Raw genomic sequence first — 25,975 nt, forward strand, 5'->3', positions numbered from 1 at the left:
AACAAATTCTCACAATTAAACCATTGAGACTACTTAAAATGATAAAATACACCAAGCCTCTCAAACAATGCCCACTAAGCAATAATTTTTGAGTGATAAAACATTGAATGAAAAGACCCCAAATAAATTTTGAATAGTCAATATAACAAATCAAATGCTCAATTTGAAAAAAATGGAGAAAGGCAATAGAATGGCATTACAAATGTCCTTAATCTATCATACAACGAAAGGCAATAGAGTGGCATTGCAAATGTCCTTAATCTATCATACAACGAAACTCACTTACTTCATTGTAATTTCAAACATGTTAATGTCGAAGAAGGTCACTTTCTTCACTTATTAGCTTTTACCTTTATTTGCTACATTTTACAAAGCCATCACATGGGAACAAAAATATCTATAATTGGAATCTTCAATTAAATTATGTTTCGGCATCATTAACGGAAAATTCTAAAAATCAACTAAAATGCGTACATGTTTTGGCTATTTAGCCAATATCATACCTTCACTGCAATAACCAATGCAATGTGTTTGGAGTTGCTTTTGGTAAGGAACATATTCAGTTATTTTGAGCCAATACCAGGGTATACAAGATAGAGATCAAGTTTAAGGAATAGCTAAAAACTATATTCAGTTGGGTTAATCTTAGCTCTGAACCAACTTCAATAGAACCACTACGACTTCCTTCACTTTAGGCTCTATAGGGAAAAGGTGGGAAAACTTTAGGGATTCATATGACTGATTCTATGATATTCTTGTCTTTAAAACTATTCCTTATAGCAAAAAGTGGTCAATGTTATTTTATGATTCACCAATAACTTCCTTATCACAGTAGCTAATTATAACCAAGAAGATATTGCAAACAAGTAATTAAATTCATGAACAATGAGCTATAAATTTTATTCTTATCATATCCATCTCATAAACCCTAAACCCTATCACTTAAAGAAAGCAATTACTTAATTATTTGAATTAAAAACAATCAGTAAGACATACACAATTCAACCAAATTGAATTAAATAGAAAGAGACTTGTTTATTTCAATCTCAAGATAACTGAGATATATAAGGATGGAGACAACTCAAAGACACCCAAGATACTCGAAGACACCCAAGATTTCCCTTTTTGTGTTTATTTCCTTTGAAATTAAATACAATACTGATAAAACTTGATATACAACTTAGAAGTTGACAACTGATACTTAGTGTTCAATGTGTTCTCATGTATACAAAACTGATTAGATTCATATAATTACCAAAAACTTGGATGGACTATAAAAAAACATAAAATAGGAAAATTCTACAGACTATTGACCTCTTACACCACATATTCTGATTTTTTCATTACATTTATCTTTATCTACCTTCAATAAAAGGTCTCAAATTATTTCAATTATTAAATTTTCTCAAATTTAAACAATGAATTTAAAAATGAGTTCTCATAGAAAGAGTGGTGGCTATCTTGTCTAGAGGAAAACTAGTTATGCTTGAAGGGGTTCTATCACCAATTCTAATTGATTTCTATTTTTCCTATTATTGTATGCAAGGGTAACTCAATAAATTATCCAAATTGTAAGGAGTATTTTCTGGCAAGGATTGACGAGAAGGATAAAATTACTTTTATTGCAAGGACATAGTATGTAAACCAAAAGAAGTACCTAGGACTAGAATTTGTAATTTTATTTCTTAGAGTTAGGTCACTTTAGAGGACATACATAGCATCCAAATATAAAATGAAAAAAAAAATGTAACAAAAAAACTAGATTCTACCAATCCTATTGAGATCCTAACATTCCTAGAATTACCCAAAGGATCTTGTTTTTAGTGTTAGGGTTTGTAAAACTGATATTGGAAATTTAATAAGCAAACTAGAGAAATAAATAAAATATAAATATGAACCTACATCTACCAATTTAATATTTAAACTTATTTTACACAATCGTAACCTACATCCACCAAATAAAGAGTCCAACATTTGTTATCCAATAAACCAAATAAATTACAATCTAGAATCTCTTAAAGCTACATAATTTTTCATATTAAATCTTAACCCTAATCCATTTTAACAAAATCCATGCTAGCAAAAAAAAAAGATTAGAATATATTTGCTAATAGAAAAACATTAACTCTTTCCTTTGTGCAATAATAGAACTTTGATTAGTTTGGTGAATAATTTCCCCTCACTCTTCCTTGTATCATAATAAGGAGCCTCTAGGGAGCATGTAATAGCCCACCATGTGACCCAAAAGAAATTAACCTAATGTTTCACTAAGTTTTCAAAAAAAAAAAAAAAATTTAAGATAATGATACAAAAAAAGTTTTAGAATAAGAATTTGAAACATAAGAACAATAAATTCACAACAACGTTTCAGATTAAATCACAGACAATTTTATAATAGAAATTAGTTTTCTCAAACAAGGGTGTCAACCTAGAGAAATTCTGAAATAGAAACACAATAGATATGGAGAAGACAAGAATTCGAAGAATGAGCAACTACTGCACAAACCCACAAGATCCTACCTAGATATGATGCTAAAATAATGAATGCACAAACATGCAAAGAATCTTCCTTTTCCTTTGAAAACTCTCTTTTCAAAAATTGGCTCCTCCAAAACTGTGTCTAGAAATGAGCTCTAATTTCCTTAATAAAGAGTTTTTTTTCCCCGAATCAGGGCTTTGATCATGCAATCATGCGAAAAATCTTTGTCTTTAATTATTATAATTTTAATTTTCATGCACACACATTATACAATTTAATTAAAGTAAAATTTATTAAATTAAAACTTCCTCTCCCTTACTAAATCATCTGACGTTTTTAATATACATTTATTAACTTAATTAATAACATTATTTAGAGTTTATTATTAAAATAAAACTCCTAAATAATTATCATTAGATTAAATAAATATAAATACATCAAAAATAGAACTTGAATATAATCTTTTAAATTCAATTCTTTTATTTAATTAACTTCTCAATTAATTAAAAATTAATTAAATATTGAATTTACTTTATAAATTTTGAGTGATAGAAGTTTATCGTGGATGGAGCCACTGGCATTTTTTTGTAGACCTATGCTAAGCTAGGGCAACCATGCCCTAGCTTGTTTTCAATTTTTCTATGCTTGCAAAAGTGGGGTGATATTTGTTTGTTCATGTTGGTGGGGGTTCTCCTACAAATAGTTGCATAGGCTCTAGTTTGCTCATTTTTGGTCGCCTTTCTATAAGTAGGCTACTCGTCTTTTTGGAGATGCCCAAATGGATTTCCCTTGTGGTGGACTATCCAAGGCTATGTGCAACTTCTCTTGGCCCAAATGTAACTTTTTCTTATGGCTCTTGGCTCAGAAGTAATGCCCTACTTGGGAGAATCTTCGCAAACAAGGTTTTTAGGGACCTTCAGTTTCCTTTCTTTGTTTGCACAATGAGGAGTGTGTTTCCCACTTGTTTTTTCTTTGTCCTTTTTCGAGAGAGATATGGCATAGATGGTGGGAGGCTTGGTGTCATGGTTTTATTCATGCTACTTCTCTTATTGATTTTTGGGAAAGCTTGGGTAGGACTACAGTGAAGAATTCTTTCTTATACGTTGCTTGGATGGTTCTACTGATCTTAATTCTTTGGAACCTTTTGGCTAGAAATGAACCACATAATTTTTTGTGATGCCAAATTAGGACGGTTTCAACTGTGGAAGATAATTCTTAATAGGCTTCAAGAGACTACTTATGCAAAGTGTGATATGTCTGATACTATAGATCTTGGGGATTAAGTTATTGTGAGGAATTTGAACCTGAGAGATAACAGCTAAGGGTGCACTCATGGAAAAAGACCTAGCCATGTTAAGCGGCAGGTTTGTCAGGATGGGAGGTGGTCTCCTCCCTCAACTGGGATCTTGAAGAAAAATACGGATGGTTCTTTTCAGGGGAACCCTGGTCATGTTGGTATTGGGGGTATTTGTACAGGCAATAATGGTGGAGTGTTTTTTCTCTTCTCTATTTACAAGGGTCAACATTCTAATAATCTAATGGAGGCCCTGGCTATTAAGGTTGCTATTGAGTGCAGTTGCTCTTTAGGGTGGCAAAGGATCATTTGCGAGTCAAACTCTTAAATTGTTGTGGATATGCAGAATAATCAGAGTTTGGAGGATGCTAGTTGGCAACTTGCCTCTTTGGCTAGACAAATCCTTTTTTCATATCCCTCATGAATGGAATAGAGTGGCAGATTGTTTGGTAAAGTGGGCTTCAGAGAATGTGGGTAGATGAGATATTAACGATAGGGATGAGTTACCTCTTGAGTATTGTGGGATTATTGAACAATCGTTACTCGAGGAAAGGAGTATGTAGTGTTGATTTGTGCCTTTAGCCTCTGCTCTATAACTTGGATTTTAAAAAAAAGTTTATTTTCCCCAAATCAAGGCTTTGATGATGCAATTATGCGAAAACTCTTTGTCTAAAATTATTGTATTTTTAATTTTCATGCACAGACTTTATGTAATTTAATTAAAATAAAATTTATTAAATTAAAACTTTCTCTCCCTTATTAAATCATGCGATGTTTTTAATATATATTTATTAATTTAATTTAAAATATTATATAGAGTTTATTATTAAAATAAAACTCCTAAATAATTATCATTAAATTAAATTAAATAAATATAACTATGCCATAATTAGAACCATAACTTTATCTTTTAATTTTAATTCTAAATGAATTCATGACACACTTTTTTACTAATATGTTTATTAACTCAATTAATAACATTATTTAGACTTTATTATTAAAATAAAACTCCTAAATAATTATCATTAAATTAAATAAATATAAATACATAAAAAATAGGACTTTGATATAGTCTTTTAAATTTAATTCTTTCATGCACATATAAAAAACTGTTTAATTTAAATATTCTTTTATATTTTCTTTTCCTTCACTTTATTAATTAGTGCAAGCACTATTTAAACTGTAGTTTATTTTTTAAATTAATAAGAATAATTTAAGCTCATTATTTAAATGCAACTCTAATTAAATAATTATTAATTAAATAATTACAATAAAACAATATCAAATCTTTAATATTTTAATTATTTTTATGTGTTTATGCACGTTTTGATATAAAATATCTTTATTAAAGTTATTTACTTTCTCTTTTTAATTAACTTGTTATATTTTAATTTCATGCTTAAGGTTCATGCAATTTAATTAAAATAAAATTAATTAAATAATTTCTTACTCTCTCTTATTAATTTATTATATTTTAATTTCATGCATATGCTACAAGCAATTTAATTAAAATAACTTTATTAAATTGATATTTTCTCTCTTTAGTTAATTACGAGATTTTTTGATATTATATTTATTAATTCAACTAATAATATTATTTAGTTAGGAAAGATTGTACAACACAACGGTAAATTGTGGGTCTATTATCAAAGAGGTCTTTGGTTTGAATCTACCCTTGCTTAATAAAATAATAATTAATAAGAATACATAATAATTAATCTTGGCTTCGACCTCTTACAATCAAAAAATATATATTTAGAGTTTATTATTTAAAATAAAACTCTTAAATAATTATTATTAAGTTAAATAAATATAATTACTCCTAAATTAGAACCAAAATTTTATCATTAAGTTGAATTCTTATATTTAATTAATTCGCGAGATATTTTTTGATAATATAGTTATTAACTTAATTAATATCATTATTCGGAGTTTATTATTGAAATAGAACTCCTAAATAATATAAACATGTCAAAAATAGAACTTTAATATAATATTTTAAATTCAATTCTTTTATTTAATTAATTTTTCAATTAATAAAATATAATTAAATTTTGAATTTACTTTATAAAATTGCTATTAAACTAAATTGTTATATTATCTTTTAATTTGACTTAATTAAAATAGAAAATCATGACATACCCACAAGACTGAATACAAAAACTCATCATACAGAACATAAAACTAAATCAAACACCAACGTCGAAATTGTTTGGTGCCTCTCGGGGACTTCGGCAAGGGAACCCTCTATATCCCTATTTATTTTCTATCATGGCAAAGGGTCTTGGTAGATTTCTAAATTCTTAGGTATGGCAAGGTCTTATCCAAGGTAGGAGCTCAAAAAATGATCATCATTCCTACTCTCATCTATAGTTTGTGGTTAACACTATATTGATGGGCATGGTTAGAATCATCGAGGCAATGAATATGAAGAAATATCTAGATACCTATTTGAAAGCCTTGAGTCAGAGAAATAATGATGATAAGAGTTCTATTTTTTTTTGAATACTCCTCAGCTTATTTAGAGCAGTACTGCTAGAATTCTTTGATTTCAAATTGGGTCCCTTCATTTGATGTACCTTGGGGTCCCTTTGTCCTTGGGATCTCAGAGGAGGGGATATTGGTAGGGGATTTTGGATAAATTTTGGAGTAAGGTTAGTCATTGGACTTACAGATGGTTATGTTTTTCTAGGAGAGAGGTTCTGCTAAAGACTATGGTGTAGTCCCTCCTCATTTATAGGTCTTGCATCAAGGCCTCCCCTCTAATTTTTTGAGGGACTTTAATGCTTTATCTTCAAAATTCCTTAGGTCTAGCAGCCATTTATCATTGAAGTGGAGCTTGGTTAAGTGGGAGTCTGTGTGTAGGTGAAAGCATAGATCGATGGTTCTTGTTGTCAGGGCTTTGGCTACCAAGCTGTACTGGCGTTGGTGCAATAATCAGGATCAAGATTGGGCCATGATTCTTTCCCATAAGTACTTTCCTATTGCTAATTTGTTTGATGTGTCATGGCTTAGTTTGGTAAGTAAATGATTAGGTATTTGGGACACATTTAAGAATGGACTCCAACTTGTTAAGCGAGTCTCTTTTGGATATGTAATAGAGGCTCAGATGCTCTATTTTCATAGGACACTTGGGATGGCCACCTTCCCATTCTCTCTTTCTTTTCATGGCTTCAATTCCTTTTCCATACTTTTATTAATGCTGGATGGTTTAAGGTGGAGCATTTTAAGACTGTCAAGAGTTTGGGTCAGGTTGAGGTGACTTGTTGGAAGGATCTTCTAGATTTTCCTATGGGTGGCTCTGATGAGGATTGTGCCCTTCTTTTTAAAGCTTTGGAGAAGAGGTTTTGTAGCCCCCCTCATGTATTTTAAGTTTAAATTAATTTTAAAAATAATTCACAAATAACTATCATTTTATTAAAAGTTCAATTCTAATAATTGATTAAACTATAGAATTGTGTAGAAAATGAAAACTTTAACTATTGGAGTAGATATCTTTTTAAAAGTTTATTAAGAATACCATTTCCACTATTAAAATAGAAAATGGTGCAATTCAATTCTTCTACATGTATGCTTTTTTTTGGCTTTCCCTCTACAATTACTTCTATTAATTGATTAAACTATAGAATTGTGTAGAAAAAAGAAAGATTTAACTATTGGAATAAATATTTAAAAAATTTTTTTACTAAGAATACCAATCCCACTATTAAAATAGAAAATGGTACAATTTAATTTTTCTATATGTATAATTATTTTGGCTTTCCCTTACAATTACTTCTAAATAATTGATTAAAATATAGAATTGTGTGGAAAAAAGAAAGATTTAACTATTGGAGTAAATATTAAAAAAAAACATTTTAACTAGTTCCAGTATTAAAATAGAAAATGGTACAATTCAATTCTTCTACATGCATAATTTTCATTATGTCTTCATTATCTTGTAAACCCTTGTACTTTTATTATGCCAAGAGGCATAAAACTACAATGGCATACACCCCTCTACAGGAGGTCATCCAAAAAAATTGTCATAGTAAAAAATAAACTTTACATACTCTCTTGAAAGTATATAAAAAGCTCCCCTTGTCCAAAATAGATTTAAGACAAAACTTGTGGAAGTGGAAACAAACACGAACAAATCACAACAATGGAATAGACAAAGTACTAGCTTTATTTTGAGATTTTGAGATAAAGAGGTTTTATTTGATTAGATCAAAGAAATTATTTTTATTTGTTACATACAACAATAATGCGTAGTGCTAATAGTAAAGTTATCAACATGCTTTGATATAAATTCATATTCATTTAATTAACTAAGAGTTAAAGAGGATGAACTACCATGAGGACCTTGATTCCCTTAAATTACTATAGGATGTAATTAGAAATATCTAATTTTTGTAATGAGAATTTTAGAAAGTATAAAGATATCATTATTTCAAATTAAACTAATGTTTTTATAAAATATATAAATGAGATTCTAATTGAAACTAAAGATGTCTCTAAAGTAATAAAAAAAAAATTCAAGATATTTACAAATATAAATATATATTTGTAAAGTATAATGTCTTTATTTTTTATTTTTGAATCCTTTTGTAAGATTTAAAGTTTTCAAATAAATTAAGATTAGGTAAAAATGCTTTTTCACATTTACAAGAGTGATAAAGTTGTTCTCTTTAAATATTTATTTTTACCAACAAAACTATTATTTTTATTAAAAATTATAAATAATTTTTTTTTTTCCATTTTTAACAAGAGTTTTGATGCAACTGGAGTCCCACCTAATGCTTTAAAGAAAACATAATTATATAGAATTTTTTAATTATGAAACACTAAGCATAAAATCCCTAATTAGAAGCCAATTTTATTTTTTATCAACCATCCTCAATCTTCAATCTTTCACACACACACATATTCCTTTCAACGAATCTTGCTTCAAAACCAAAATCAGTCCTTGAAGTGAACATCTCTAACTACTTTTTTCCCCAAACAAATTTCATCCCTTTATAGGTTTCTTGGGAAGTTAAAATCTTAAAACTACACTACCATGGCTCTTTATTTATGACTCAAGCAATTAATATTGAATACAATTAAATGACTGACATAACAAATTGGACGGGTTAATGTGCCCCTCTACTAATGTGTTATGTTTATAAATATATTATTACTATATATTCATATTAATTTAGATTTTAATAAAGAAATACATAAATTTGAGAAACTTTCTTTTTTTTTTTTTTACTATATATATAAGATAAATTTTAATTTTATGTTATTTTCTCAAATTAAACCTTCATGAAAAATTCATGTGAGAGATTGGGGTCATTGTCAAATTTAAGAGGGATGAGAACTTGTCATAAGTTTTTAAAACATTAGAAAAATTATTTTAAAAATTGGTCCACACAAAACATATTTTTATGAATTACTAAATAAGAAAATGAAAAAAACCACTAGTAAAAATATAGAGAGAAAATTGGAAAATAGATATATTGTTACAAAAAATAAAATAAAAATAAAGAAATCTAAAAACATTAGAAAAGTAGTTTAATTTTTGTTGAAGGAATAGTTTGGAGGCAAACAAATAGTTAAAAGTGAGGTGAAAACATAAGTCTCTCCCTGTATAGGTAGGACTAACAATATAGAATTTTTTAACTATGATACACTAAGCATAAAATCCCTAATTAAAAGCCAAATTTATTTTATCAACCTCCTCATTCTTCAATCTTTCACACACATATATAATCCTTTCCTGAATCTTGTTTCAAACCCAAAATCAATCCTTGAAGTAAACATAATAAATTGACATTCTTTCATCTCTAACTATTTTTTTCTCCAAACAAATTTCATCCCTTTATAGGTTTTCAAAAGTTACAATCTTAAAACTACACTACCATGGCTCTTCATTTATGACTTAAGTAATTAATATTGAATACAATTAAATGTCTAGATAGGTTAATGCACCAATGTACTATTGTATTTTCTTTTATAAATAAATTGTTATTATATATTCATAATAACTTAGAGTTTAATAAAGAAATGCATAAATTTGAGAAACTTTTTATTTGTTATTGTTTACTATATATATAGTAGATAAATTTTAATTTTATGTTATTTCCTCAGATTAAACCTTCATGAAAAATTCATGTGAGATATTTGGGGTGATTGTCAAATTCAAGATGGATGAGAAGTTTTCATAAGTTTTAAAAATATTACAAAAATTATTTTAAAAATTGGTTAAGACAAAACATATTTTTATGAAGTTATAAATGAAAAAATGAAAAAAACCACTAGCAAAAATATAGAAAGCAAATTAAAAAATAGATATATTGTTACAAAAAATAAACTAAAAATAAAGAAATCTGAAAACATTAGAAAAATAGTTTATTTTTTGTTGAAGGAATAGTTTGGAGGCAAAAAAATAGTTAGAAAATGAGGTGAAAACATAAGTCTTCGCCTATCTAAGTGGGACTAATAAATGGCATTTATACATTCAAATCAAAAGAGTACTCTAGATTAAGTGGAATCCAACTAAAACAACACTTATTTCAAACACTAAAACTAACAAGAATATAACCCTAAACCATAGTTATAATTGTAGCTCTAATTTGAACTAAATTTAAAACTAAAACTTTAATCTTTATAAAAAAAAAACATATATCATAATCTTAATATCAAACCAAAGTAAAACCATAATTGTATAACTAAGTAAACATTGAGTAAAATTTAATGTTGACACAAATCCTAATCAAATTAAATTAAACCCTTACACAAAACCACTTTGAAACTTCACTCAATACAATATCATACCCTAAGATTGTAACACTAAACCAAATTAACTCTATGATAAAAACAAATAGAATCATAACCCTTATCCTATTCTAGGTTTTGACCTTAATCAAATTTAGATTTAAGATATCCAAAATAGAGGCCAAATCATTAATCAAATTAGATATAAATATTTAGGTCATGGATAATCCTTTAATTCGTCTGTGTCCTAAGAAATAAAAATAAAATTGAACCCTAATCATAACTCTGAATTGAACACATTAAATAAAGTTGAACCTTAAATGTAACAATTTTTCAAATTAAACCTTTATTGTAAACCTTGAGCTAAACCTTATACTACCCCTATTTGATAATGTATAAATTAACAATAAATCCTAAATAGTTATTTATCAATCATTCACTTTTCGAATTAATATGTTTTCATTACATAAGTAACTTAAAATAATATATTTAATAGGCATAGATCCATATTATTTTAAGCATAAAATCTATTGCTTCCCCTTTGTTTCTTACACCTACAACATATAGGACCCTGTCAAGTGTGAAATACCTTTATTCCAAGATAACATTCTTGACATATATAACACATTTTCAAAGAAATAAAACTAACTAGCTGGTGTTAAAACCTTAATTGAATATTATGAAAATAATCTGCGAGCATTCCATTAGGATTATCTATATTTTCTAAATTATTTTATCGTCCTCTATTTCTTTCTTATTGAGGTACATGTTCACTATTTTGTGGTATATATTGAGTGAATATTGATCATTCATTTCAATATTTTCATGAGATTGATATTGTTCCCTTTTGTTTCATTGTTAATGTATTTTCCCATTGTCTCATATATGAGAATCTAATGTTTCTCTTAATTGTATTGGGAAGGATCTTCTAAGTTTAACTAATACATAAAAGAGTTAATTTACTAATACTAACTACCCAATATCACACTTAATCTAAAAAGGAATCCATACCATTTAACTATCTTCCAAGATCCCTTAAATTTATACTAAACTTTTCGAACACCTTAACTATATATTGTAAGAAATAGTTATCTTTGTTGAATTATCTCTTCAATAATGGATTTTAAAATAATATTATTTTGTTTTCAATTTTAAATGACAAACCAGTTAACTTATGAAAATCATGTTAACTAGAATGTTTATATAGCTCTATAAACTGACCTATTAAAAATTTATCCCAGTACTATATATTTAAAAAGTGTAACATCAATGGCATTGGACCCTTCTGTAGGAGGTCAATTAAAAAAAACAAAATAATAATAAAACCTAACACAAAACCAAGCACTATATTTTACATTTAGACTTTAAAAACCTCAGTATACCTTAATCGTTAACACTAAACCTAATTCAAGTTCCCATTAAATTTTAATTCAAAACTCGAAAGCATTATCATCAACTTATCTACTTCAAGGTTAAAAAAAATTGGTTTTCGAAAATCTTCTCACATGTTGGACAACTTTTTAGTTGTCATTATAGTGATCTATCTTGATAAATTAAAAAATCATGCCAAATATCAAGATTTTAAGAATGAAAACTAGAAATTTAACTAACTATTAAACCAAAACATTGATCTTGAAAAACCCCAATCATAATCTTAATGTAATGATTAAGATCTAGGAATAGGGTTAAAGTTTATCAATTAGGGTTGGGATTATGATTTAGAATTAAGTGTTGCAGTTCAAAATATATCATTTAGGGTTATGATTAAGAATATGGTTATGGTATGGGTTCATATGATAATTAGTAGTAGATTAAGGTTAATATTAGGGTTTTCATTGAGGATTAGGAATTAACATTTAGAGTACAAAACATAGGATTAGGGTTTAACATTTAGTAGTAGGGTTTACCATTCAAGATTAAGCTTTATATTAGGATTCACGTTTTAGATTTTATAGGATTATAGTTTAGCAATTAAGGTTTGGATGAGGGTTTAAATTTTATAATTTAGGGTTATAGTATTATAGTCAGGTTTAGTTTTTCTTTATGGTTGGAATTCAAGTTAGCATTTAGGGTTAAGCTATAAAGATTAGGGTTAAGTGATAAGTATTAGGGTTTATTATATATGATTAGAATAAGGATTACATATTCAAGTTGAATGATTTAAAAATTTACGCCTCCATGCATCTCTGCATATTATAAATATAAAGTATATTTGCTAGTTATAAATTATCCAAATACATTATTGATAATCTATTTGACCATTAAATTTTATTTATTTATTTATTCTCACTAATTAAAATTCCATATAAACTATTTTTTGAAAGTAAGAATTTTTAAATATTCTGTGAGTTTAACATAAGATAGCTTAAATGCCCACAACAAACAAATTAAAAAAATTCTTAATTATTGTAAAGAACATATACAATTAGAGTACATGTAACTTACAATATTATTAATGTAATTAACAGACAGCATACAATTGTCAAATACAACATTGAGTTTAACATAAAATAGCTTAAATGCCCACAACAAACAAATAAAAAAAATTCTTAATTATTGAAAAGAACATGTACAATCAGAGTACATGTAATTTACAATATAATTAATGTAATTAACAGACAACTTACAATTGTCAAATACAATCTCAATTGCTATAATATTCCTTTTGTTTATGGACAGTCCAGGTCATTTACCAAATATTTTAGCACGAAATATTTCATAATTCAGAAGTTTGACCATCTTACACACATAACAAGGTTGATAAATGTAGACACACATTCATTCAAATTGAAAATTTACTCTCAACTAGTTAAAACATAGCTCTTTACAAACTCTATAATTATACCCAGGAAATAATCAGAATTGACAAAGAGAACCAAACCTCTCAAACAACATCCAGTGAGCAATTATTATCTAAACCAGTCATATAGACTACGTAGAGGGAGCTAATAAGACCATAAAAATCCTAGTTAAAGGCAAGTTTTCAGTCGCAAACGAGGGAGAGCAACAAGTTCTGCACTTCTGGACATGGACAGTCCACGTGCTTCGGTCATATCCAAATCCCCTTCCACACTCCACTCAAAGCAGTGAAAGAGCTGAGCCGAAAGAAGGTTCATACTCACGATGGCCATTTTGGCCCCCAGGCCTCCTCTTCTTCCCGCCCAAAATGGTAACATATCAATCCACTCCTTGTCCCTCACAAGATCCACATCTCTCCCCATAAACCTCTCCACAGCATTGACGATCAGCAGGAATGAAATATCTCTACCACATCATCCTCGTTCACCATCCTTTCTCTGCCCTCTACCGATACGATCTCTTCCTGCATTTTCTTTGCCACTCTAGGGTTTTTAATCAGCAAACTCATCAACCAACCTAACGTCGTGGAAGTCGATTCAACCCCAGCTACAAGCATCTCCTGAAAGTACAATGTGGCTATGTTAGATCAATGGGAAAATAAAATATAATATACTACTGGTTTAGTTGATTGTAAAGCTGAATATGTACAAAGAATTCCTTAGCCATGGTAGAATAAGAAACCACAACTGTTGGTGCTCGGCTGGCAAAAATGGTATCGTGAGTTTTCAAGAATTCCTTAGCCATGGTAGAATATGTAGAAACCATTTTGGTGATAATAATGTATGTCCTAAAAGTGTTTTGGGAGAGGCTTACATCTGGTTTGTTTCCATTTAAGTCAGGACGGATTTTGAAGGTGGCCCATCTGGTACTTCAAGGAAAGGATCTGCAAGTGCAAAAAAAGCAAAAGATGTGATTGGGAGATCATCAAGTGTGGCCCACCTGAAAATGCCGACGGAAGCGAGGGATGTAAGCTGCGGTCAGATCAGATTACAATGCACAAGAGATCTCATTTCTTCGGACATTCAACCACAACCAAGGAAAATTCGAACATTGCGGAATGTCACAAGCCAGAAGAAATCTAAGTGAATTTCTTGCTTAATTTTACCGTCCTGCTGCTTGTTTCTCAGAGTCAAGCAATTGCAAATAATCTTTCAATTCCTTTGAATTAAAATCCCCCAGAGACATCTCAAGCAATTGCCAATAATCATTCAATTCGTTAATTTGGATTAAAATCCTCCAGAAGCAAAGGGGGATTCCGTTCAATTAAAATCCTCCAAAGACATGTATGTCAAACATGAAGGGGAATTCGGTTGAATTAAAATCCTCCAAAGACATGTCAAACATGTTCTCCAAAGGCATTTGGCTTATTGTTTTCTCTAAAATAAAGTTTGCCTATGTTTATAATTCAACTGATTCATTCTCTCGTTATAACCGTCATCATCACCTTCCCTACAAATAAAACAAATTACTTTTGTTTGTGCAAGAAGGATGGGTAATTTGTTTTAATTATAGGCATGGTGATGACATTAGTTATAACAAGAGAACGAATCAGTTCAATTATAAACTTAGGCAACCTTATCTCAGAGAAAACAATAAGCCAATGCCTTTGGAGAACATGTTTGACATGTCTTTAGAGGATTTTAATTCGACCAAATTCTCCTTCATATTTGACATACATGTCTTTGGAGGATTTTAATTCAATCGAATTCCCCTTTGCTTCTGGAGGATTTTAATCCAAATCAATGAATTGAATGATTATTGACAATTGTTTGACATCTCTCTAGGGGATTTTAATTCAAAGGAATTGAAATATTATTTGCAATTGCTTCACTCTAAGAGACAAGCAGTAGGACAGTAATATTGAGCAGGAAATTTACTTGGATTTCTCCTGGCTTGTGACATTCTGCAAAGAAATGCTCGAATTTTCCTTGGTTGTGGTTGAATGTCTGGTGCACGCCGAAGAAATGAGATCTCTTGTGCATTGTAATCTCATATGACCGCAACTTATATCCCTCATTTCCATCAGCATTTTCAGGTGGGCCAACATTTGATGATCTCCCAATCACATCTTTTTCCTTCCTTGCACTTGCAGATCCCTTCCTTGAAGTATCAGATGCGTCACCTTCAAAATCCATCCTGACCTAAATGGAAGAAACTAGATGTAAGCCCCTCCCAAAAACACTTTTAGCACATACATTATTATCACTTCTTTCTTACTTCTTTCTTTCTTCAACTATCCTTTGATTAGCTTCTTCTGTCAAAAATGGTGACATGATTCTCCAAATTAAATTGACTTTAATTCTTCCTGTCACAAATGGTGATAGGATTTTCTTAGCTAGGCTCTGATACCAAATGTAAAAATTCACAACAGCTCTAATACACTTTGTGAAAGGTAGATGTACAAAATAAACTAAAAAATCAAAAAATATTCAAGATGTTGCGGCACTAATATATTAGATGAACCATGTTGTCCATATCAATACTATTACAAGATGCCTCTATTTATAGAGGTCTTAGATCATTTCTAGAAACATCTAAGTTAGCCGACATAGGACAAACAAACTTTTCTAGAACTATCTAAACATAAATAACTTCTATAACTTTACAAACCTAAATATTAATTCGACCTAAGACTTAACACTATTGCATAATCCTCTTGAAATTTCTAGAATCTTCTATTATTCTTTTACAATTCATTTGAGGGGGATATTACACATTCCAACAGAAAAAACCACAACTATAGAAAAAGAACCCAATTTGAACATCATAATAGATCCATATTTCTTATCAAGTTCATGAAGATCGCAATGGGGAAGATTTATTGATTCACATTTCCAATGATATGTCATGGAAATTGTCCTGGGGCACTTTCAAAGTCATTTTTCTTTATCTTTAGACACTAAATCTAAACAAAATCCAGGAAAATTAGAAGAGCACTTAACATGGGCACTGATGGAGCATAAGCACCATTGCTTGATATGTTTGGTGCATACAAAGATGCAAGGAATATTGATAATAGATGTAGGAAATGGTTTCACCTTTTCAAATTTATACAAAATTTCTACTTTCTATCTCCTTTTGTTCAACTGATATCTAATAAAAATAAAAATAAAGACATCAGAACTCGCTATGAATATGCTGTAAATTTAATGTATTCGGGGCCCATCCATTACACGACAACAAGATCCATAGATGCTGCCGATGATCCACGAGTGTCTTCGAGATTTAAAAACATCCACTCAAAATTTGATATTGTGATAAAGAAATATATATAATTTAATACTAACTCCTCAAATGGTCTCTTCAAATGCACGTCTTCCTCTTTTTATTTCTAGCCAGACAGAAGTGTCAATTGGGATGCTACATTGGATTCCTAATATTGAAAATAATTAAGAAAGACATTTGTGAATAGACAACTTCTTACTGATATTATATATTTATAAAAATATAAATACATTATACTAAAAATCATTCATCAAGTTGTTGAATTATATTATTTTGGTAATATTTTAAACAGAGTATGAACCTACCAATGTAATAACTATTGTTTTTAAATGTGTGGTGAGTGTGAAGGCTTGAGAATTCATTCTATAGTTGTATTATACACACCCTTTCCTAATTTGATTACGACAAATATGTAAATGTTATTTAATGGTAGCTTCTCATGTGTACATCTTCCTCTTGTGTATTTCTAGCCAAACAAAAGTGTTAAGTTTGGCTGCTACATTTCCAAATCCATGTAAACTGACATTTGACAATATACTGCCCTATGAAAGGGGTTAATGCTAATGACATATGCGATAAAATTTAGCTAAGAAACAAGCACTAAAACTTGTAGAAGAGAATTGGTCATAATTGTTGAGTTGAAAAGAAAAATACACATGAACACAGACACTAAAATTAAACAAAGATAGTCGTGACAATGAACACAAGCAAGAAACATACAATTTATAGAGATTTATTTAAAATGTTGGATTATGTACACTCTTCAAGAAGGGGAAATTTTTCTTATTTAGATAATACATAGTACAACGAATAATACTTTAGTAACTACAAAACTGATTTTACATATTCGTTTCATAGTTCCAACTATTGGAAGATGAAAAAGTTGAGTCATTACAATATTCCAACCATTACAATCTCTGACTTGAAGTCCAGTCAAAACTTCACATTTATATACCCTTCTTGGAATCTTATGGCTATTTTTTGACCATGCTAAGAGAAGCTCTATAGAACTCAAACTTCTCCTATGATACTACTTTTGCTTACACATCTACCAAATTAATTTTAGGATCGATCTTCTCTAACTATAATTTTCCTTCTTTAAAAGCATGATAAGTTAAATGAAATCTGGTCTCTATATCCTTTGTATCTATGGAAAGTATAATTTTTAGCCAGATGAATTGCAGAACTACTATTAAAAAATAGACTGAAGTGAAATTTCTCATACCTGAAGTCTCCAAATAATTTTTTAAAACATATTTAAGTTCTTTAGCTCCCTCGGGGAGAGCAATATATCTAGCATTAGTAGAGGATAGAGAAGCAACTTGTTGCTGAAGAGAAGCCCGACTAAGCACTTCCCTAGAAAAGTAAATATATAACATGTAATAGATATTCTTTTGTCTAAATATTTTTCCATATTAGAATCAACATAATGAAAAAGATGTGGAGCCTTACTAATAAAACATAAAACATGGGAACAAGTGGGTCTCAAACGTTGAAGAATCTATTAAACTACTTGCCAATGATTTTTTCCTGTATTACTTATAAAACTACTCATAATTCCAACTACATGAGCAATATCTAGATGTTTTCTAACTATTGTATATGTCAAACTAGAAACAATTGAGGAATTCAAAACACTACCCAAAACATTTTCTTCTTCTAGAGTGGAAAGACATCTTAGAAGACAAGAGGAACCCATCAACCAATAGAGTAGAAGTAGATTTGAAATTTCACATATTCAACTTCTCCAACATGTTTAAAATGTATTTTTATTGGGATAATATGAATTCACACTTTTATCTATTTATGATTATATCCATCATAAGAATATTTTTGACTCGCCCTCAAAATAGTTAAACATGAATGCTTGATGTAATTAGAGGTATGACTTAATGGGGGAGATTGTCAACATGTTAGAGAGATAATTGGGTGCTTATGTGTTGCATTAATGACTTTATTTATCTTTTATATCAACATGTTAGTGTTTTGGACAATTAATTCATTCTTGTAGAGGATAATTTGTTCAATGAGGATTGTGAAGTAATATTTTGTGCACTTAGAGGAGAGTTCAAGAACACATGCTGATGTGATGTCTATGCTCATAGAAAAGGATATGCAAATTTTCATGGGTTAGACATAATATTCTTGAGATTTCTCTCAAAGTGAGGTTTTGAAAATCGAGTACTAATCATTATGTTATATATTTTTTGGTGAGGCTAACGATCTTTCAATGGGATTGGAGTATGGTTGATGATATGTTCAGGATGCTATGGTTAACATGATGAAATCAAATTTGCTTTCTATGAAGATTGGTGATTTTTTTTTTTTAGTGTGTTTTTCCCAGGAGGCTAATTTTTTTTTTTTTATTAAACTTTAAAAAAGGTTTTCTACAGGAGACACAAAACCCCAACAATCATTACAAAATATCAAAAATACTTAACTAGTTAAATTGTACTTCAAAAGAAAACCAACACTGCATGACATCCAACAACCCACCAGAGAACCAATTAAAAAAAAGACCGAGACTAAGAACAAAACTAAATAATAGACCTAAAATAATGACCTAAAATTAGAGATTTTGATGCATCAGAAACACACTTTGATAGCAATTCAACTCCTATGGACACCTAGTAAAGATGGAGCTTCTATTTTTTACGCTTCCAGACACTCCTACATCAACTAAAGGCTCTCTCTTTTTTATTTTCTCAAATATTATTTGTTTTAAGACATGTAAAGGATCATGCATCCAATTAATGATATAAATGGATGGAGTCTTACTAAGCACCTATTAGAGAGTCACTTTGTACAAAATTAGATTTGTTTTATTAGTTTAGAAGCATATGTTTGTATCAAAATATCTCACTGTAATATAGGATTGTAATATGTAATTAGGACCACCATTATTTTACAATATTATATGCTTTTGGTGCTCGCATTTGGAGAGTAGTGATTCTTTCCCTAAGTGTGTTATATTTTTTGAATGTACGTTCATAGAATGTAATTGAGCCAAAAGTTTATTGTGATTATTTCTAGTTGCGTGATCTTTTAATTCTAGTGTTTGCTATGGTTCTATGAATTCCACTAATGTACTTAGTTTGAGAAGAAATCACCATATTGTTCGTACATATCTTTTTGTCTATCATGAGTGCACTTTCTGTCGTCTTGTGATTTGATGAAAAGTGAAACATCTTATAGTTGCTAAATTCCCATCGACAATTGCATTAGTGGAATTAAGGAAGCACTGATCCTATTTTCATTGGTTACCCACCGATTTTCTTCAAAGGCTTAATTTGAAGATGCATTGTTTCTGTAGCTAATGTCCATATTTTAATTTCCATGTTATTTTCTTAATTTTCTCATTACCCTATCTTTGCTATTTTCTTTACTAACCCGTTGTTAAATTAGGAATTCATATTAGTTGCATTGTTAGATTTCATTTATTAAAAAATACAAAAATACAAAAAATATAGGTCTTTTTGTGTGTTTTATTCTTTTGAAGTAGTGAATAGATTCTACATCTTATCCAAAGTTATCATAACCAAAAAAGGCCTTCTCATGAACACTCATATTTATCTTCAACTGAGTAGATTTTAGTAGGTTGAAGATCACCCAGAACCTTGGAGTTGATCCCAAGATTAATATTTCAAAAGAGAAGTTCGAAAGGATTCCTATTGTTAAGCATCATGCAAAAGGGCAGCTCAACAATATTGTTCCTTGAATTATCATAAACAATGGTAACTCATTTTGATTATTTTAATAATGTGACATGGTTATATGCATTGCCTTTTGTTGTTTATCATTCAAACTTTCTAAGTTGATATCTTTTTCTATACCATCCTTTTTAAGGCATCCATTCACTCGCGTCATATTTATAAAATTGATTTCTTGAGATGTGTAGTCATTGCCTATATATTGATTAGACTAGACTATCTCCCTTTGAATATCCCTTCTTCCCAACATACCTATCTCTTAAACTCGCATTTTCTTGTGATAATGTAGTTTAGGTATGACTTCTCATTCATGCTCTCTAGTGCTTCCTTGTAATATTTCAAATTTTTTCATTTTTTGAGTCACTCATATTTTTATTTATTTATAAAGTCTTTCTTTTTTCAACACATCAAGGGTTATAATTTAATGACTTCTAGTTTAATTCTATAGAATCATTGCTATCACCAATATCTCCGTTTGTGTTATGAAATGGTTTGTAAAGAAAAACTTAAGAGAAATAGAAATTGACATTTTTTTCTAATTCACGTGAAGGGATAGATAAGAGCTTTGGAAATACTCTAACAATGATTTATTTTTCCCTTAATCCCCACTTTTTAATTTCTTCTTTGTTTAGGATTTTATATCCATGATCTAGCTGCATCTATGAGTGTGATATCTTCCATATAAAATGGCCTTATTCTATATCCATCAATAATTAAAAAATTTTGTTCCTCATTGCACATATCGATGCAAAAAACTATAGGTTTGAATATTTCTTGCGAAATGTTAAGATTAACAAATCTTCTACTGCACTCAACCAATGGAAGACCTAAAAGCATGTGACAAGTTTCTTCAACTCCAATATCTCTATCTATAATAGTTTCAGTCATAAACTTCATATATGGCTTTGAAGCTAGATCATCAAGACTCTTTATAATTGAAAGTCACTTAAGAATTTCATGGTATCTTTCAAAGCTCTTTTCTACTTGTGTAACATATTTGCCAATTTATTTTATGACTGCATATTTTAACAAAACTGGTTTCCAGTCTATATTAGCTCTCCATATTTGAAGTATGTATCAGTTGTGAGAATTCACTCTATCATCATTTCTTGCTGCCTCAAAATTTTTCTAACTATTTTCAATATATTTGTATAATTTTGATCCATTCAGATTTAAAGCCCAAGGAACATTGCACCTATGATCAAATATGAATAATTTTCTTTAGAATATTATGGAAAAGAAGTGTTCAAATTGTATATTTAAATTTGGATTTGTAAAGAGAAAATACTAGCATACCATTCTTCCTTTTCTCTTCCTTGAAAATGAACCTTCATTGAACTATGTTCAATTTTTTTTGTAATCATGATCAATATTTATTCCAACAAGTTGTCTTGTAGTTTTCAAACATGTGAGTTGAAAGAAAACCTACAATATTTGAGATATAAACTATGAATATATTAATTACTTATTCATAAGTATTTTAATTAACATAGAAAAACATTAATATATTATGTACATTATTATTATACCTATATGTTTCTTTAATGCAAATCTACTCTTGGATTCCATGCATGAATTATGGAATGAAAATATCTTTTAGCCATCTTTATTTGTTGTTCATTAGACCAATCTATAATATCCATATTTGGTGATCCACGTAACCATAAGAAGCCATGCACATGTGGTGAACCCCTATGTTACCATTCATTTTTGCACCAAAAATCTTTAACATTTAAGCCTTTTTCAAAAATTTCTTTTCTAAACATTGAATATCTTAAAAGCACATAGTGGGCAACTATATAAAGATAATCAATAACTACTTTTTTCCCTCACAATTGAGCTTCATGAGGATTTTTATGTGGTGTGACTGACATTAATGCATATAAATCTGGCCAATACAAATCAACTACACTCAATGTAAATAATATTGTTGGAATTCCAATTTGACAAAACAAGTTGAATAATACTCCTTGACATTTTGTCCAATATGATCATGTACCTCTTAATGTCATAACAAAACATATCTTTTTATCAGCTAGATGAGAGTTTTGCAAGTTTTCCATGTTTTCACGCAATTCATTTATGGTAAAAGGCAAATCATGATGGTTTCTTTTAGAGAATACTATTATTGAATTTTTTGCACAATGCTTTATTACCATATTATTCATATACTATCAAAACATTGGATCTTTTTCAAAGCGATGATCCCTATATTGTATCAAGTGCTTCACATACTCATGTAGATATACTTGTCATATCCATGGTTCTAACCAATCACAACAAATATCTAAAAATAGTGTTGGAAATGCCATATATAAAATGCCATGTCAATTAAATTGGATTTTATATACTCATTGATAGGAGATAACCCCATTACAGGTGAGTCAACAATTGTAGTGGGATCTACATTTGGATTTCCACCACATGCTTGATCAATTCCATTTCCCCTTGGACATTAGGAAGTTTTGAATCCATTGAGTTTGTGTGCTCTATAATATTGACATTGTTTATTTCCATAATTGGACCAAAATATACAATTTGAATTAAGCATGAATCAAATTCCATGTGTACTATCTTCATTCTTTCAAAGATATTGGAATCATAATTTCTTTCCAAATCATCTAGCACATTGTACTCAATTATAACATCTGAATAGAACTTTTCATGTCATATTTTGTAATGTAGTGCTCTATACACACACTCTCTATTTAGTGTAAAGTTACAATTCATTTCACATTGATCTTTTATTTGAACTTTTATTATGGGAAATTCTTTTATTGAATGTGGTAGAATTTTGGAGACTTGTTAAGTATTTTGTGGAAAAGATATTACATATCCTTTGTATTTGTATTGACCGCCTATTGTATGTGTGACTTGTATAATTGGACTTATACATGCATTCAAAATTTCTTCCACTTGAGTTAAATTAGCAAGTTCCTATGGCTGTGGTCCTAGATCCATATTATTTTAAGCATAAAATCTATTGCTTCCCCTTTGTTTCTTACACCTACAACATATAGGACCCTGTCAAGTGTGAAATACCTTTATTCCAAGATAACATTCTTGACATATATAACACATTTTCAAAGAAATAAAACTAACTAGCTGGTGTCAAAACCTTAATTGAATATTATGAAAATAATCTGCGAGCATTCCATTAGGATTATCTATATTTTCTAAATTATTTTATCGTCCTCTATTTCTTTCTTATTGAGGTACATGTTCACTATTTTGTGGTATATATTGAGTGAATATTGATCATTCATTTCAATATTTTCATGAGATTGATATTGTTCCCTTTTGTTTCATTGTTAATGTATTTTCCCATTGTCTCATATATGAGAATCTAATGTTTCTCTTAATTGTATTGGGAAGGATCTTCTAAGTTTAACTAATACATAAAAGAGTTAATTTACTAATACTAACTACCCAATATCACACTTAATCTAAAAAAGAATCCATACCATTTAACTATCTTCCAAGATCCCTTAAATTTATACTAAACTTTTCGAACACCTTAACTATATATTGTAAGAAATAGTTATCTTTGTTGAATTATCTCTTCAATAATGGATTTTAAAATAATATTATTTTGTTTTCAATTTTAAATGACAAACCAGTTAACTTATGAAAATCATGTTAACTAGCATGTTTATATAGCTCTATAAACTGACCTATTAAAAATTTATCCCAGTACTACATGTTTCAATGCTTGCAAAATAGTATGCCAAATATTTGTATCGTATACACTCACATTGCATGTAGAAACATCTATTTAAAAATATAGCCATCGCACTTCTCGGTCTATCTATGCATGTTACTGTAGGTGTGGAATAAATACAATTGTCTCTTTGTAGAAGGCAATGATGGAAAGATCATGACAACCATTTTGGAACGACTCTTTGTTATTCTACCCCTGCAATCAATGTTGTTCTTCTTGTCAATCCAAAGAGATTTTAGGAAGCTACAATTTCTGTATACTTTTGTGAAGATCATATTTTATAGTTTCAAATGCGTCTTAAATAAAATAATCTTCTGAAGTTTTCAACAGGATACGCCTCCACAGATTATGCACTATTGTTGATGGGTATGCAGAGTATGAGGTTGCATGTATGCATAGCCAAAGTATGATCGAGACATTTCTTCCATTTAAAAAAAATCTATTAGAATGTGAATATAGTGCCACCATTTAGAATTAAAATTTAATTTCTTTGGATGTTTGGGAGTCATCCGTTATAATTGTAATGAAACTAATTTTCCAGAATGCAGAGTGTCGATATATTCGTCATTGTATATTCATTTTTAATCTGTATTTGTTATAGGTTTTTTTTTTTTACTTTATGCATTTGGAAAGATTGTCTTTTAAAATTGATATAGTATTTTTACAGTTCCAAACTATTTCTAAATATCTTTCATTTCAATGTATTCTTTTAACTTCATTTATAATTTTTTTAATCAATGATTTGAGCTGAGTAGCTAAAAAAATTGTGCTCTTTTAGATAGTGATCTATTTAAAAAGAATAATGTAGCTTCATCAATGGATGAATCTGAAGATGTTACTCTTCACTGATAACAATCACATGGCAAAATGCATACAAAAATTGAAGATTCTGACATAGAGAGGTTTTATTTGATTAGATCAAAGAAACTAATTTTATTTGTTCATGAGGATCTTCATTCCCTTAAATTAGTGACACGATGTAATTAGAAATATCTAACTTTTATAATGAGAATTTTAGAAAGTATAACGATATCATTATTTCAAATTAAAATAATATTCTTATGAAATATATAAATGAAATTCTAATTGAAATTAAAGATGTTTCTAATTCAACTTAAAGATGTTTCTAAAGTGATTAAAAAAAAAGTTTAAGATATTTACAAATATAAATATATATTTGTAAAGTATAACGTTTCTATTTTTTAATTTTTGAATCCTTTTGTAAGATTTAAAGTTTTCAAATAAATTAAGATTAGGTAAAAAAATACATTTTCATATTTATAAGAGTGATAAAGTTGTTCTCTTTAAACATTTATTTTTAGAAACAAAACTATTATTTTTATTAAAAAATTATAAATAATTTTCTCTTTCCATTTTTTAATAAAGGACATTTATAAATTTAAACATTTGGGTTATGATTAAGGTTTTGTATTTAGGATTATAGTTAAGTAATAAAACTATTAAATTAGAAAATTCAAATGTCTCAATACATATCATTGTATATTATAAGCCGAATCCTAACCATTAGCTCATACTAATCCTAATTGTGACGTCAATTTGTCCTCTAATCTTAACTTTAATGTGAACTATAAATATCGTCCTAACCATAACATAAAATTAAAACCCTAACCATAAGCCTAACCTTAACAATTAATTATTTTTTGTAATCATAACCCTAACCAAAGCTTAAACTCTAACCATAACCATAATTATAGTCATCATAAAAAAGACTAACCTTATAAATATAAATAGTAAACTTATACTGTTAATATTTATAGTTATAAGAAATATCTAACCCTTACCTTAACAATTGGAAGGCATTCGAAATTAATTCTAAATGTCATGAATTATAAATGGGATTAAAAATTGCTAACCTAAACATATAGGTTTTATTTAACTTAATTTATTGTATTTGACTTTATCAACATTGTGTCATTCTGTCAGGG

This window comes from Cupressus sempervirens, chromosome 4 (genome assembly GCF_028749045.1).
Source record: "Cupressus sempervirens isolate cs-2001-9-10 chromosome 4, ASM2874904v1, whole genome shotgun sequence".
Lineage (NCBI taxonomy): Eukaryota > Viridiplantae > Streptophyta > Pinopsida > Cupressales > Cupressaceae > Cupressus > Cupressus sempervirens.